This window comes from Vanessa atalanta, chromosome 6 (genome assembly GCF_905147765.1).
Source record: "Vanessa atalanta chromosome 6, ilVanAtal1.2, whole genome shotgun sequence".
Lineage (NCBI taxonomy): Eukaryota > Metazoa > Arthropoda > Insecta > Lepidoptera > Nymphalidae > Vanessa > Vanessa atalanta.
The window spans coordinates 2,802,431-2,818,788 of NC_061876.1; the positions used below are offsets into that span (position 1 = coordinate 2,802,431).

Below are 16,358 nucleotides of genomic sequence, written 5' to 3' on the forward strand. Positions count from 1 at the left end.
TTCGGGGTGCCTTTAATGGCTGTTCCTTTTTTAACATTTATCAATTAAGCTATTTTATTATTGATAAGCGTATTAATCGAGTAACAAAGTCTGTTAAGATCAAATAATCGGTGACTATTTCAGTAGCCCGTTCGACTTTACATCTATAGAACTGGTACAAAAGTGTGATCCTGTAAGAAACTAATTCGAATTTCATTCGTAAAGTTTTGATATAAGGTGATACGACATTTTGATACATTTTATAATGAATTATGTCCATGTCCATATATCAAATTCTGACATTTCACGTTCCGGTTCGGAAATGTGTTTCGAGTTTCTTCTTATAGGATAGCTCTACAGATCAAATAGTCTAAGAATTTTTTCATTTTGTGATTCATTTAGACATTCCCATTTTGTTATCTTAAAAAAATGTGCTCATTTAAAGATTAGTTTTACGGTTCCAGTTGTGGTCAATCGATAATAATCTATGCGGTATCTGGTGTTTGTTATTGGTTCAAGGCGCAACCTTATTTGCAGTGATTAGACCCTCATGTTAGTTGAGTGTAATTACTTTAGAAGCTAATAAGATTTAGCGATTTTCATTTCCGATTGGACAAGCAATTAATCTTACTTTTCTAATATAATTTCAGAATTATATGAAAAAGAGAATTATAGGGTTAAATTTTCCAGAACAGATTCTACGTCCATTAAAGAATGGAACAATACAACCTTGGGAACTAAGATGTTATGTTCCTTGTGCCTGCGATTACACTGGTTCACGCTCCCTTCTAACCGGAACACAACAATACAGAGTACTGTTATTTAACGGTAGAATATCTGATAAGTGGGTGGTACCTATTCAGACGGGCTCGCACAAAGCCCTACCACCAAGTATAACATATCGCAATCTGACTTTTCTGCGGTAAATTTCGAGTTTCTTCTTAGTCCGAAGACCTTCACCCACAATTAACGAAGTTAATAATAATAATACTAAGCATTAACGCAGAGAATCGTCATTTTTTAAATCGTTTAATTATACAGAAACGAACGCAAAATGAGACAGATAAGAAGGCTATTAACATTTATTTAACTTAATCTATAACAATTAAGTCTGTAAAGAGAAACGTAGAGATATTTTTAAAGTAATTAAATTTATTAAGTGGAAAGGAAATAAATGTTCTTTATTCATTATTATTATTTTTTCCAAAGGTAAGGCTGAATGAATTGTATACAATGGCTATTGTTTTTTTTTTATAAGTATATTCACATTTTTCTTTATTATTCGTTGTGAGTTTAAAGCTTATTGCTGAAGGGGCTTGTTGTATTATTTGTTCATATTATCTAAAAATGTATGATGTCCCAGTTTCTATAGCAACTGATATGTCTCCAGCTATTTTTTTAACATTTGCTAAAAAATCCATTTGGCTATAATACTGATTAGTAATACTTCCATTGCTTTTAATTTCTCGTAAATTTCCTCGAATGCTTTTTGTAAACTAAAATTGACTAAAGTGAAAAAAGTAAATCGTGACCAGCTTTGCTCTTGGCTCATACAATGCGGGCGGGCCTTGAGCAACCGCTCGTAACACAAAATGGCGTGTTAAAAACTTTTGACAGTTAGCAGTCATTTTGCGCAACGTTAGTGAGACTTCGACATTATTTCGGAATTATTTTCGAACCAGGATATATGTATATTATAATTTTATCTAAATAACATAACTTTTTATTTTAAATGTTAGAAAAGAGGAACAACTGAACTTCCTGCCAGTTCATCTCGTATCTACATTCCCGAACCGGTGCTAGCTTCACTTGATATAGTATTTTAAAATGACTATTCCAAAGTTCATATAAAATCCTACTTCATAAAAGTATATTTTGATTTTGAAACAAAAGTAAGTGCATATATACAACAATAATTCATAATTGCCAAACAATGTTCTTTGTCCATTGGACATTATTCTGCATACAAATCTGCTACAATTACATTTAACTCAATTCAACGTTGAACTGAGAGATTAATATGCAGCATAATACTACAAAACTTGGAACCATACAGTTTTCTTCTTTCTCTGTGTTCTATAAGACAAACTTGAAATAGTGGCTCAAGAGCGTCATAATCTCATTCCACCATCACCAATCCATAACCGGTATACTAGACAAAAGGCAGGATATAACCTATATTTGGTGGAAACCCCGTTAAACAACACTGAGAGGTTTACGAACTGCTTTACGAACACAGTCAAGTTGTGTGTTTGCTAACGGGGTCTGTATTTTTGGGCAGCTACGACCTAAACAACTTCAAAACTGTAGTGAAACGGCAATCAGCACTTAATAGATTTTCTCGCTCCTTTGTCGACCGAATCTTGACCGACATCGACATTACATTCTAGATTACGGTCAAGAGCAAACCTATACATTGAAATAAAACTAGTGGTCACGGGCAGTCTGCCCGTGACCACGAACACTGCAAAGTGCTCGAAACGTCGGGATGTTAATATAATTAATATACGCGATTAAATCCGTTAAAAACTAGTTTTATTTCAATGTGTAATAATCGCGAAAATCTAAGACAACATTATGTAAATCTATACATCCTTAAAAAAATACAAATAATTTTAACACCGTTCTCGTTTAAATTAATATAGGTAGGAGGATGAGCAAATGGTCCATCTGATGGAAAGTGGTCACCACCGCTCATAAACAATGGCGCTGTAAGAAACCTTAACTATTCCTTTCATCACCAATGCTCCACCGTCCTTGGAAATTAAGATGTTGTCTGTAGTTACACACCCTTCAAACTAGAACACAACAATGCTGTTTGGCGATAGAATATCTGATGTGTGGGTAGTACCTACTCAGACAGTTTTGCACAAAGCCCTACCACCATGTACAAAGTTTTAATATAGACGTTGAATTTTTCGGTATTAAAAAGGAGGAGGAGATTACTTCTAAGCGTAAATTAAGCAATAATAGAACAATTACTGGGCAATAATAGAACGTTCTGTTGTGTTCTATTCTCTTAAATAGTTACATAAAACTAATACATTGAAAGTGTACTTCGAAAGTAAAATTTTATGGAATGATAATCACAATATTTCTCTAAGTATTTCAAATACCGTTTCAAGATAAAGTAACTTCACTGTTTCTGTATAACCGTCACGTTGCTTTTAGTATATCCAGTGAGAATATTAAGTAATGTATTATATTGGCACGTGACAGAAAATATGAAGGCAGGTTAGGTCAACCGTTTACTTGTTTCACACGAATTTATGGGGGTTGCCATTCGGAAAAATACCGAAAAAACCTTACCTCGGAAAATGTTTATCTGACGCAGAATGTTACTTTTTCTGACGTAAATATTGTACGGACCTTTTGCGATGGGATCGTTGGTGCGCCGATTTATAAGCTATAAAAGTTTGACCTTTGATTTATTTTTTTGTTTTAAATATTTTTAGATTCGCCTCAATCATTGAATTTTATTTGAAATAAATTGTAGCCAAATATATTGTTATGTAGAATATATGCTTTTTATCAGATTTAAAGTAAATTTTGCTGTTAGTATGTATGTATGGTACACATTGCGTGTATTCAGATGGCAGTCTGACTGCCTCGTTGATCTAGTAGTTAGATATAAACATAGTTTAAGCCCCTGGTTTGGCCGATAAACGTTGTTGGGGATTTCTGTAGCCATGTATTTACCATCACTGCAGGTTATGTGAGTGAGAAAATAAACAGTGCGCCTTTGTTTGGGAATACACTTGTGTACTGTTATTCGCCCTGCGTAGTTAGCTGGCCCCCCTTGATAATAGGGTTTCTTGGCTGAAACCGATCAGGACAACATTACGCATGCCAGGTTTACTCATAATATTGTCTATTGCCGCGCGAGAACAAGATTTTTTTTAATGAAATATGTAGGTAAACAAAATGGGCCTCCTGATGGTAGGTGGTCACCATCGTCTATAGATTTAAGCAGCGCGGAATTTTTAATATAAATAATCATTCCTTACATCTCGATTGATTCACCAAACTTGAAGATAAAAAGATCACCTGATAATTCAGCAAGTGTGCTTGCTAGGTCACAAAGCCGAAATCTTTGGTTAAAATTTAAGTGTAGTAACCACTGAGCCGTCTTGGTAAATACTTAATTCATCCCATATTTTACAGTATTCCTAACCTAACTAACTAATAAATAATTGACTAATTTTATGTAAAACGTTTGGGTCTTCATTTTTATTTCAAGCGTTTTGTCAAAATCAAAATATACTTTATTCAAGTAGGGTTTTACAAGCACTTTTGAATCGTCATGTAACAAACTATTTAAAGTAAAGTTACCAACGATTCGGAATTTAGATTCTACCGAGAAGAACCGGCAAAAAACTCAGTAGTTACTCTTTTTCAACATCTAAGAATACAGTCATGTTAGTTAAATACAATTATATATTATGTATGTTAAGTCTCCTGCCTGGAAGTCAACAAGCATTAACTCCACGCTTTTTTATCATCAATATAATCTTGTATCGAATAATATGCCTTCTTTACGAATGTATTTTTTACAATTGACTTGAATCTATGAAACGGCAAAATTAAAAATAACTGCGGAATTTTATTATAAAAGCAGATACGTTGTCTAGCTGTTATCTACGTAATTAATTTACATAATCAAAATGTTTACCAAATGGTGCGGAGAAAGTCTTGCATAGACACAATTTCTCCAATCAATGTTTAAGATATTTCTCTAATACCGTATTTGCATACAAGCCACATAACATAAAACAGACTTCCTAGATCCTATTATACACTTTCTAACACCGTAAAACTTGTGAGTACAGCGAGCAACTTTGATTGTCTGACGTGGCACATTTCTAATTAAATCGGTTTTGTTGAACTTTGTCTTAAATTACTTTTCGAGGGTGAATTAAGTACGACGTATTTTACCACCTAGTTACCAACTTGTAGCCAAGATTAAGATCTTTTGAACATCGCTGTATTCTAATAATACCTTGTTTGTTCGGGGAATAAGACTACCTTGAAGTTTATTTGCGTAATGCTAGATATCATTAAAACCTCATTTCTAATCTAGATGAATTCATTTATTCAATTTTATACTTTTATTCGCAATAACATGGACTAATGAGGAAATACAATATATAATAACTGTGATGAAAAGTTCAGGATATAGTGAATTGGGTCACAGATACACGGCTCATTACTACGTAGACAAATGATTTGCTCGTACTCCATATTGAACTGGTTGATGCCATCTTGGGCTTGTTCTTGGAAATTGTACAAGGCGATACAATGGGAAATTGTTAACACTTAGTGCCTAACCTCGTTAGTGTAGTATGATAGCCGCTTTACCGGTTAGATGACCACCATACACGATTTTCGCAGCGAGACACCCTGGGTTGGCTTAGTCGATTGCTTATAAGCAAAGTTATAGCCTTATATGCTAGTGAAAATTAGTTGAGGTCCTAAGTTCAATAGCCAAGTTGGCACATGACACACAATTGAAGAAGAAATTATTTTATCGGCAGTCAAGTAAGGTAGGTGACCCATGTAAGGCCCACCTTATTTGTTTTTAGGTAAAATAAAAACACTATGAATGTTTTAATAAAACAAAAATGTTTATTTAATCACTTAATTAATAATCAATGTATTAAATATAATTTTGTTTCAGAAAACAATGTTTTCTATTATCTATAAGCTTTTTTAAAAAAAGAGACTTCTGGGCCTTATTCAGACCACCGTGCTTTAATAAGGCCATACCCGGGCCTTATTATGGCATATGGAAGAATTATGTTTATCTTAACATTAATATTCAGTAATTTCTTTGGAATCAAGTCTTAATACAAAATACACTATATGTTAAAAATAAAACGAAAAAAAATATTTATAACAGGCCTTCATAAAACTTCGAAGGAACAATAAAGTTAATAAATTCAAATTTTTGAAGCTTCTGTAAATAACTTGTGTATCTACCTTAGTTCTGATTTTGGAGAAAAAACATAACAATAAAAAAATTAAACATTAATTAAAAAAACAAATAAATTAGGAACTTCTTAATAACCGTAAATATGTATCTACTCATGAGAATCAGTCTTGTTATTTACTTAAATGTAATAAACTCTTAAAATCCTAACAATCCTATTAAATTCAAAGCAAAAAACCAAGCCATAAGTTAGTTGGTAATGCATGCCACAGGGCATTCGAAATCCTCATCATCGGCATCAAGGCCCACACATATCTCGTGGAACCATGCACCACATAGTTTACATTGCCTCATGTCCAAAATCTTATCTTCTTTGCAAGCATGACAAAACCAAGTCCCAGCTAATGACTGCAGATTCTTTCTAGTCACTCCAGATTTCTGACCTCTATCTTTGGAGGGCTTTGGTCTTCCTTTTGGCCTAGTAGAAGATGTGCTTACCTTTCTTGTTGCAAATAGATCTTTTGTTACTTGTTGTCCTCTATAATTTAATGCTTTCTTTCGTGGAGCAGCTGTGTTAATCTTAAGGATCTTTGGCGTTGGAATGAGTGTTTGAAAGGGTGACTTGGCCGCGACTGTATTGCTGTCATGTTTTACCGAGGGATCAACAGCAGGAGTTTCTTCATAAGACGGCTGCTCTGGGTTGCGGTTTTCGTCATTGATATCGAAAACTTCCGTACTTAGTTGGCTTGGGGTAGTAGAAACCGCACAGGTTCTTAATACAGATAATGGGTTATTATCGGAGTCTGAATCAGATTCAGAGCCTGTGTTGACATTTAAACCAGTCATCTGGGTAATATTTGTGTTCTGTACAATACCGTGACTGGTGGACGCTATAACGTTCTCACTGCTTGCTGGAATAGATAGTTCTGTTAATGCAGATGGGGCAAACGCCTCTTCAGGTATAACTTCGGGGTCAAATGGATAAAGACCGGTAGCTTTGAATCCATTTACGATATTATCATGTGTCATGCATTTTGGCCAGACTTCCGACAAGATCATGTTGAAACTTGATTTATTTAATTTTCTATCTGGATTTTTTGAAACGAATTTTAACAGTTCTTGGTCCCAGTGGTGCTCAAATGAACGATATACCGATTTATCCAAGCGTTGGAGTTCGTGTGTCGTATTTGACGGAAGGCAATACAGTGCTATATCATGTTTTACAGCTTCTTCTACTATGCTGTAATCGAGATGGCACGCCGCTCCATCAAACACCAGAAGACATTTTCCAGAAGTTTTGTGCTTAGCCAAATGTTCAATGAAATCAATAAAAGTTTCATGTGTCCCTTTGCAGTCATTTTAACCAATGAACCTGCTGGTAAATTATCAGTAAATTCAGGTTTCATTCTTTTGCCTCTAAACAAAATCATCGGTGGAATAGCATTTCCTACAGCATTTACACAGCCGACTACTGTAACGCTTTCTGCATGTTCGTTAGCTATTTGATGCAGTCTTTTTATCCCTTTTTGGGCTAACACGGTTTGCTGATGATGAAGTGATATACGGCAACTCTTTTCATCCATGTTGTATAGGCATTCCGGTCTATTTTCAATATGAAGTTTCTCTCGTAAGCTTTTTACTTTATCAAAATGATCACTGACAATAAATTTATTTAGCTTTTGGGCCCTTGATGGGTTCATCATTTGGGCTTTTCGCCGAGTTAATTGAGGACGCCTTTTTAGAAACAGTTTCAGCCATTTTCTGCCAGCTGTAGAAGTAGTATCACTGAAGCGATTAGGTATGCTGTTTTTTTTACAAAAAACAAATGCTTGCTTTCGAACAAGTTTAGGTGTTAGAGGCATTCCCACTTCAGCCAAGCGTATTATTCTACCCACTAAATCTTCTTCTTGTTCTGGTGTTAAGGTGGCCGCTCGACCTAATTTCCTTTCCATCGAGCCAGTTTTTAAGTGGTTCCTTAATGTTCTTCGTGGAATGTTATATCTTTTAGCAGCTTCTCTTTGGGAAAGTATATTTCGTTGTACAGCCCTCACAGCACAAGTAATCTGGTGCTCGGACCATTTCGCACGTTGTTGCTTTGGTTTAGATGCTGATTCATCGACTGGTTGACCATAATTCTTCTGAAATAAAAATATAAAAAAAACCTTTACATAACATAGTCATAATAAGGCCCAGGTCAAATTCTGATGGGCCTTATTAGGCTAGAGTAGTAACTTTACAAAAAAAAGAAATATATGTACATAATAATTCTATTTTAAAAATAAATTTAGATAACAACATGTATAAAATGCTAATAAACCACTATATATAATTAGAATAAAGATTCACTAAGTAATATTGAAAATACTTACATTTTTGGACGTCGAAATTTAATAAATGCCTACTAGCGATCGCACGCGCTCCTTTCTTTCGACTGCAAGTTCCGACGGGTTCGCCTTAGCGAGGCGGTAGCTATGGCAACGGCGGCCATTCAAGGTTAGACACTCGACAATGATAGCTCAATCCGTTTGACTTTGTAGTTTAAAATATTTAAAACATGGGCTTTATTAGGCACTGGGCCTTACATGGGTCAGGTACCTTATATATCAAAAACTTTTCTTCATCATAAGACATGTCCTTGAACATTGTTAAAAGAAAATCTCTAAATACCAGAAAAAATATGAAATTACCAAATACATTAATTTAACTTAATGAAAAACCTTTATTACATAACTTCTACTCTATACGATAAGAAAAAAATCACGAACGATTGTTAATTTGAATTTAGAATTAATATAAATAGCAAAGAGAGCATCCCTGTACAAGATAGGTTGATGTATTTGACAGATGTAAATTTTTCTGATCGACATAACTTTGCAATGTCGCAAATATTATTTTCCTAATTTAATGATTTTAAAAATTGTAAAAATATTTTAAAATATATATATAACACAAAAGTTCCTAAAGATTCAAGCGTTATCCGAAAATTTTAAGATTTTTTTATTATATATTATTGCTTCAAAGTAAAATTTACATAGAAACACTGAAAATATTAGACGCTTGTACAATGTTACATCGGTCGGACGGTAGGGACGCGAATAACAGGCAGTAACTGCTACAAATATCGATTACAAAAATCCTTATTAAAGATCATTGTTAAGTTATTGTTACGAACGGGGGTCCTTTTGGTTAGTGGATGGGATTTATTTAGCTGGTATAATTGTTTTTAGAAAAATAAGTTAAAAAAATTTTAATTCTAATTTGAATTACACAATCCATCGTTCCATAGACTGTTATATATGCTATAATTTCTGTTTCCCATCACTAGCCCATCTGTCAAAAAGATCAAGCTAACTTGAACAGGGTATAAAAATTTAAAACAAAAGTTGTTTTATGCGAGAATAATTATATTCGCAATATTTTTTCGTGGTAACAACCATATGATAGTAGGATAGTGTTCCAGCGAAGACGGGGCACCATAATCGTCTCATATTGCAATTGACATAAGCAATACCAAATTTCCATGCCAAACATTAATATATTCATCATCACTCTCATTGAAATTTAAATGAAGTTCTGCATTTGTCACTCTATTATAGAAGCAATCAATAAGATTAGAAGCAATTCATTTAATTTTTATTTTCCGTTTACGAGCATACGAATCAGGTCAATAGGTTTGAAGTGATTGCCACTCTTTGACGTTTACAGAATGAATTTCATTTCCTTATTTGACATTTGCAGTACGCCAATGCGTTTCGGCCTTTGAAGTATCTATTTGTCTAATCCTTAGACAGGCCCGTATGTAATGAAAATGATGAAGATTGCTCCATACAAAAGTACGTTGAATCTCTAAATGTTGGATGTTTGGATTGTTAATTTCTTTTAGATTATAAGGATCGGCAGATGGAGTGCGTGGAACGTCAAAGTGAAGCAACAGCAACAAAAGAGCGAATACAAATTGCCCGTAGTGCAAACCGACGCGTCTTATTTTTAATACCTCAAAGGAACTGTCACTTTAAATATTTTTGACGTATACTTTTTCTTCCTAACGGGGACTACTGCCAGGGATTTTTATTGCCTTTTGTTTTGTAGGGTATTTTTAAAATAATTCCGTTTTAAAGACCCATGCATAAAAATTTGCATAAGCTAACCAAAAATATTTATTTTTTATCTAGAATTTTTTTTAGTTGTATTTAATTTTTCTAAAAAAAATCTTCAAAATTAAATAAAATTTAAGAAGAAGTCAATACAGTGAGTATACCTATATATTATATACCACATTACAAGTAGTATATGTAAAACTGGAGGATTGATTTTTACTCCACAATATTTTGAATATGAATATACCGAAGTTCTTAGATACATTTAAAGATCTGCCCCTAAAAAATTTATTTAGTGGCAAGATTTTTTTGAAATTCTTGATTAACTGCTTAATCATCATCAGACATCCTGAAATCAAACTGGGTGGTAGAACTTTGTGCTCACTCATGCCCACTCATCAGATATTCCACCACCAAATAGCAACACTTAGTATTTTGTTTTCCAGTTTGAAGAGTGATATAGCCAGTGTAATTACAAGCACAAGGCAGACATAACATTTTAGCTCACAAAGTCGGTGGCGCATTGGCGTTATAAGGAATGCTTGATAGTTTTAAATGTGCTAATATATATGGTTGGTGGTGACCACTTTAAATCAGGTGGCCCATCTGACAAGCTGAACTTTTTAAAAAAAAAATCATAAAAGCGTCTCTGTTCATGACAGTAAGCAATAGTAAAGAAGTTTTTTAATAATATTCCCTGTGTCCTATTTGGCTGATTGAGTAGCTAATTAACTGGCAAAGGAGAGGAACATGCTACACATCACTGATCTTGGCGATCTGTGATTGTATAACACTCCACCAACATCAACCACCTCATTTTTTTTTATTTCTTATTCATCCTGTTTGATTAAATATGTTAAGCTATTAGTTATATACTCTGTGGTAAATTTCACGTCTCTTTAATTTCTTTTCAATTCTCTTTTTAACCGACTTCAAAAAGAAGGAGGTCATCAATTCGTCTGTATTTTAATCTGTGAACTTAAATAGCACGTGTTACTTCATCATAATTTTAATTACCCATTTTAATATTTTTAACGTTATTATTTGTTCAAATTTAGTTTTCTCTTATATTTAATTAAATTATTTTTATGCTGTATTTTTTTGTTGCCTCATTATTCGTAATATCGTTATCGCCTTAATTTAAAGTACGACTATATTATAATATATATCGTATCTACCGTCAAACAGCAATCCTTAGTATTATTGTGTTCCAGTTTGAAGGCTGAGTGAGCCAGTGTAACTACAGGCACAAGGGATATGAAATCTTAGTTCCCAAGGTTGGTGACGTATTGGTAATTTGAGGGCGGCTGTAATCAATTACCATCAGGTGATACATTTAACAGTCCACCAACATATGACAAATAAATAATAAACATTTCAAGTTTGGGTCTAGTTCAACATAATATGCAATTTAACACGTTTTATTAATTGCATTGCATCGTACAGTACTGACTAACGCAAGCTATTTACCATACGCACACACATCATACATTGTGTCATTAAATAACAGCACTGTGTATTGATCCAGTTTGAAGGCGAATGAGCCGATGACCAATGTAATACCATATACACACGTCATACGTTCCATAGTGGACAACGCATCAACGGCGAAAACATTTTTTTACGTTTCTAAAAGGCAATAAGCGATATTAACTGACCGATCTACTAATCCCTTTCTACTTACTCGTCTAGAGTCCTACACTATATAATGAAAAAAAGTTTCTTCGTTTATAAAATAAGTGTTCAAGTCAAAAGCCCTTTACGCAGCAATAAGCTTATGATGACCCTCAGAGGGATTTTGGTGGGCGCCTTAAGAAATTAGGAGACCAGGAAATCCCTTAACTGTACTTTTATCATCGTGGGAGTTATTTCGAATTACTTTATAAATAGATGACTGCTTCGTTAGTTTAAGATCTAAAGTCGAGGGTCTGGGTTCAACCCCTAGCCTGATCCGTAAACATTTTACGCACACATTAATCCGTTGGTCTATTTTCGATCGTTTCGGAATTTCTGTAAAATTTGGGCGGTGATGGAAAAGTGAGCACTGGAATTGGCGTCACATTTGTACATTTGTGCTTTTGCTAAGCCCATATAGTGTTAATAATAGTTATCTTAAATAGTTAGTTATGTTAGTAGGTGTACAATATTTCAAAGCCTAATTAAACTACTTAATGAAGTTTGTAAGTTAATCCAGCACGATTGCCAAGTACCTCAAGAGAATGGCCGCCGAGGCGATCATCATCACAAATCATCAAACTTAAATTAAATTTGTATTATTTTTAAAACGTTTCCTTACAGAGAGTTTTTATAAAATGTTGACCCAATTTTAACTTTTTATAAAATGTATAGACCTTCTACTTCTCAGTTAACTACTTTAAAATATTTTCCTTGTAAAGTTTGAAATTTATTTTATTTGTAATGCACCTGGGGTTAAACTCGAGAGAAACACAGGTGGCAAGTATTTTCATTCATAATCACTATTTTAACTGACTTTTAGAAAAGAAAATATACTATTTACCTTGCATAAAATTAAAGTAAATACGTTGTAAAAGATTTTCTTAAAAAAATAAACTTACGACGTTTTTTTTTTAAATGAGTAAACTATTTCTTAGTAGTATGTTATTTTGGGGCCTTTTTTATTTATATCAAGAAATAGAGAGTACATTTGGATAAACATGCTTAGCAATATAATTCTAGAACAGCATAAAACATAGTATAAAAAGATAAGTATGTTAAAATACCAGTTATTGTCATGATCACCAAGTCAAGTTGCCATGTGCACCCAATTAGGATCTCTTTTACGTCGCCATTTTCTGAATTACCAGAATAACTTAAACGAATCAAAATCAAAATATACTTTATTCAAGTAGACTTTTTACAAGCACTTTGATCTGATTATAACAATAGACACAGAAGGTGTGGCTTCTGCTTATCGATGTAAATTCCTTCATTAATATTCGCAATGTTTTCGTATTAAGGTAAGGAATATTAATGGATATTGACAATTTTTCGAATGGAAAAATTGAATTTTGTGTTTTTCATTTAGCCGTCGAAGCTGGACGTGGGTTTTCAATTATAATAATTAATATATGAATTCATTTGTATTATAAATTACTCGTATTGTCATTGGCTCTCTTGAATATTTTAACAATAAATCTACGTTTTATTTGAAGACGGAAATTGAACACTTGGTGGTAGGGCTTTGTGGAAGCCCGTCTGGGTAGGTACCACCCACTCATCAGATATTCTACCACCAAATAATAGTACACTGTATTGTTGTGTTCCGTTTAGAAGGGTGATTGAGCCAGTGTAATCACAGGCACAAGGGACATAACATCTTAGTTCCCGAGGTTGGTGGCGCATAGGTGATGTAAGGAATGGTTAATATTTCTTACAGCCCCTTTGTCTATGGGCGGTGGTGACCACTTACCATCAGGTGGCCCATATGCTCGTCCGCCAACCAATGCCATAAAAAAAAGAACATTTATTATTTATATTAATTTTATAAAGTAATTTATTTTTGTATTTCCCCTACATATAATCTCAGGAACTAACGATCTAAAAGAGTTTTCACTGGTATCATATAATTTTCTTTATAAATAAAGTGTGGACGTGTGAAGCCGTGTGAAGTGCGTTATTGATAATTAGCATCAGACGTGAAAACTTTAAATTGTTCCAAATTAATGTATTTCTTGGTGAGGAAACTGAATTAGTACAAGTAAATTGTAGAATTATCCTCTAACTGAGTTTTCCCTTCTTCATAGAGCACATAGTAGTAAAGTAAAGTCACAACCTATTAAAGCGTGAGGCTTTAGCATTAAGGCTCTTCCTTAAGGTTGGTTGTTTGTAGTTTATTCCACCATGCAGCTCCAAGTCGAATGGGTTGATTCACTTGTAAAATATTTTCATACAACACGTGGAGGTTTTCTCGCGATATTTTCCTTCAAGGCGAGATGAATTGCAAAGACAAATGATTACATATAGGTATGTAAATTCGAAACAAGATCGACGATAGATTACCTGCAACATGATATTATAATGTAAAAATATTATAAATGTGAAAGTATCCGACGGTCTATCAGTCTGTTGCGCTTTCACGACATAAACAACATCTTGAAACGCAAGCAAAATATAGATACCTACCTATTTAAAATACGTAGATACCTACCTATGTTTCGTCGTTAATACTTATTACAAAGTAAGATCTTAGAAGCACATTTGAACCGTCATTTGTTTTCAGGATAAAATTAATGTGAAATCTCGGGAAATATATATTTTTTAGTTCCGAGCGCGAAGCCACAACTGTTAAAGGTTGTTAAATATAACAGTAGCGCCTCGTTGTACAACTCATATAACAGTAAATCTGTTCGACGATAAATGTCGCTGGAAGTTATTGCAACGCGCTGTCAAGATGCACCCAATTACATAAGAAAGTTGGTTTGCGTTTTTCAACAAAAGATGTCGCTTTTCTCGGGAGATAATTTTCTGAATCGCACTTTAGATTTTTTTTTATTGAAAACTGATGTTCAATACATTTTCTCGATATAAGCTTCAATGATGAAAAGGATCAAACGCTCAAGGAAGAGAGAGAGATACAAAACATCTTACACTTTCTTTGTCGACGGGTCTATGTTGCTTGGCTCGCTATGACTCAATGCGAATCCGAATAACAAATATATACTATAACATACTCGACTAACCGTTGTCAAGGTTAATAGCTAAATATATGATACTGATATACAGCTAATCAACATCTGAATAGCCTAATATTCATGGTATACTATCGGTCAACCCAACCTTAGTCTTACGCGCGTATGAGAAACGCCGGAATACATAACTAATTGAAAAGATCAAGCCCTTTTAAACGAGGTCAATAAAATGAGGAGGTTATCAATTCGGTTTTATTTTTACGTTTGTTACCTCACAATTCCGTCATTTATTATTCTGTTTTTTGTTTCGGAGGGTATTAAATTGAAATTCAAAATATATCAAGAAGCTTTAACAAGCACTTTTAAATTGTCATTTAAAAAAGTATATTACGTAAAGCTACCACCGGCTCGGAATGTAGATTCCACCGAAAAAAACCAGCAAGAAATTCAGAACTGAACATTTTTCAACATTTAAAATACAAAGTTATGTTAGTTAAATACAATTATATACGTATATAATACATCCAGCCTGGAAGTCAGGTATACAAGCATATATACTTACAGTGTCGTCCTATTTAAAACAAACAATGTAATTATTTCTCTAATAGTTCTTCAGCGAGTTTAGATGATATAACCAAAATAATCAAACATTTAAGAAAGCTAAATTCATCACTATTTAATATCTACAAAGTCGACTATATTAAACGTTGGAGAAATCTTTTTAATATACTCCATTAATCGTTGAAATAATGCATCTGTTAGACTGGAGTACATACAAGGTTCAGAAGCTAAGCTAGATTACGTCATAATAACAAATTATTTATATACACTTGGACCTTGAATTAGTAGTGCAAAACCCTTTTTTAAAAGTATAACACGTCGCCTTTTTACTTCCACTGGTGACAGGACGGCTAGTTACTTTTTTACCCGGAATTGCGATTAAACGGGGATATGCTGCTAGCATTCTTGCCACCATTCCACGCGGTCATGATATATACAGTAATTCTTTTAATTCTTATTTGTATATAGTCAAGGCTATAATGTTAATAATTCTTATGAAAATAAAGTATTAGATATATTTATATATATTCAGTAATGAATATTTATTATCTTTTCATTAATTAATATATAATTGTAATATTATTTGTTATATTCGAATCCAATTATGTGTAAAAACATTGATTTAATATCAATTAATTTAACGGAAATATGGGAATGTTAGGTAACCGCTGTGTATGTGTTAGTTATTTTTTTAATCTAGCAAACTTAGATTATGAAAAACGAGACCGCTTTAACGGATTATGTACGTATATTTCTCCGCAATGCAGATTGCACCAATACTACGAGTGCTTGCAAATAAATTAATATCAATTTTGAACAATCTATGAATGTTTTTTTTTTCATACTAAATAAATTATTTTCATATTAAAGATTTATATAGATGACGTCCTTATTTATAACGTCTGCTTCTATTGATAAAATATCATAGTAAGATACCTAGTTCATACGTTTAAATTTTTTAGCTAGGTACCTTAATTTTATGTAAATAAAAATAACAGTCGATAACAATTACGCCTTAGGGCTAAGCTTTCCGTTTAAGGTTTCCTTTTAGAGCGTATACTACCGCGCTGCTTTAGGTGGGTGCTCTATTCCTTCTCGGACAACGAGATGACATGTAATTACAAAATAAACAAATGAAATTAT

General features: G+C 33.4%; 1 pseudogene; it reads right to left on the reverse strand.

Annotated features, from left to right (window-relative positions):
* Positions 1-6,157: 6,157 nt before the first annotated feature.
* Positions 6,158-8,551, reverse strand: LOC125064659 (annotated as a pseudogene).
* Between the last annotated feature and the right edge of the window lie 7,807 nt (positions 8,552-16,358).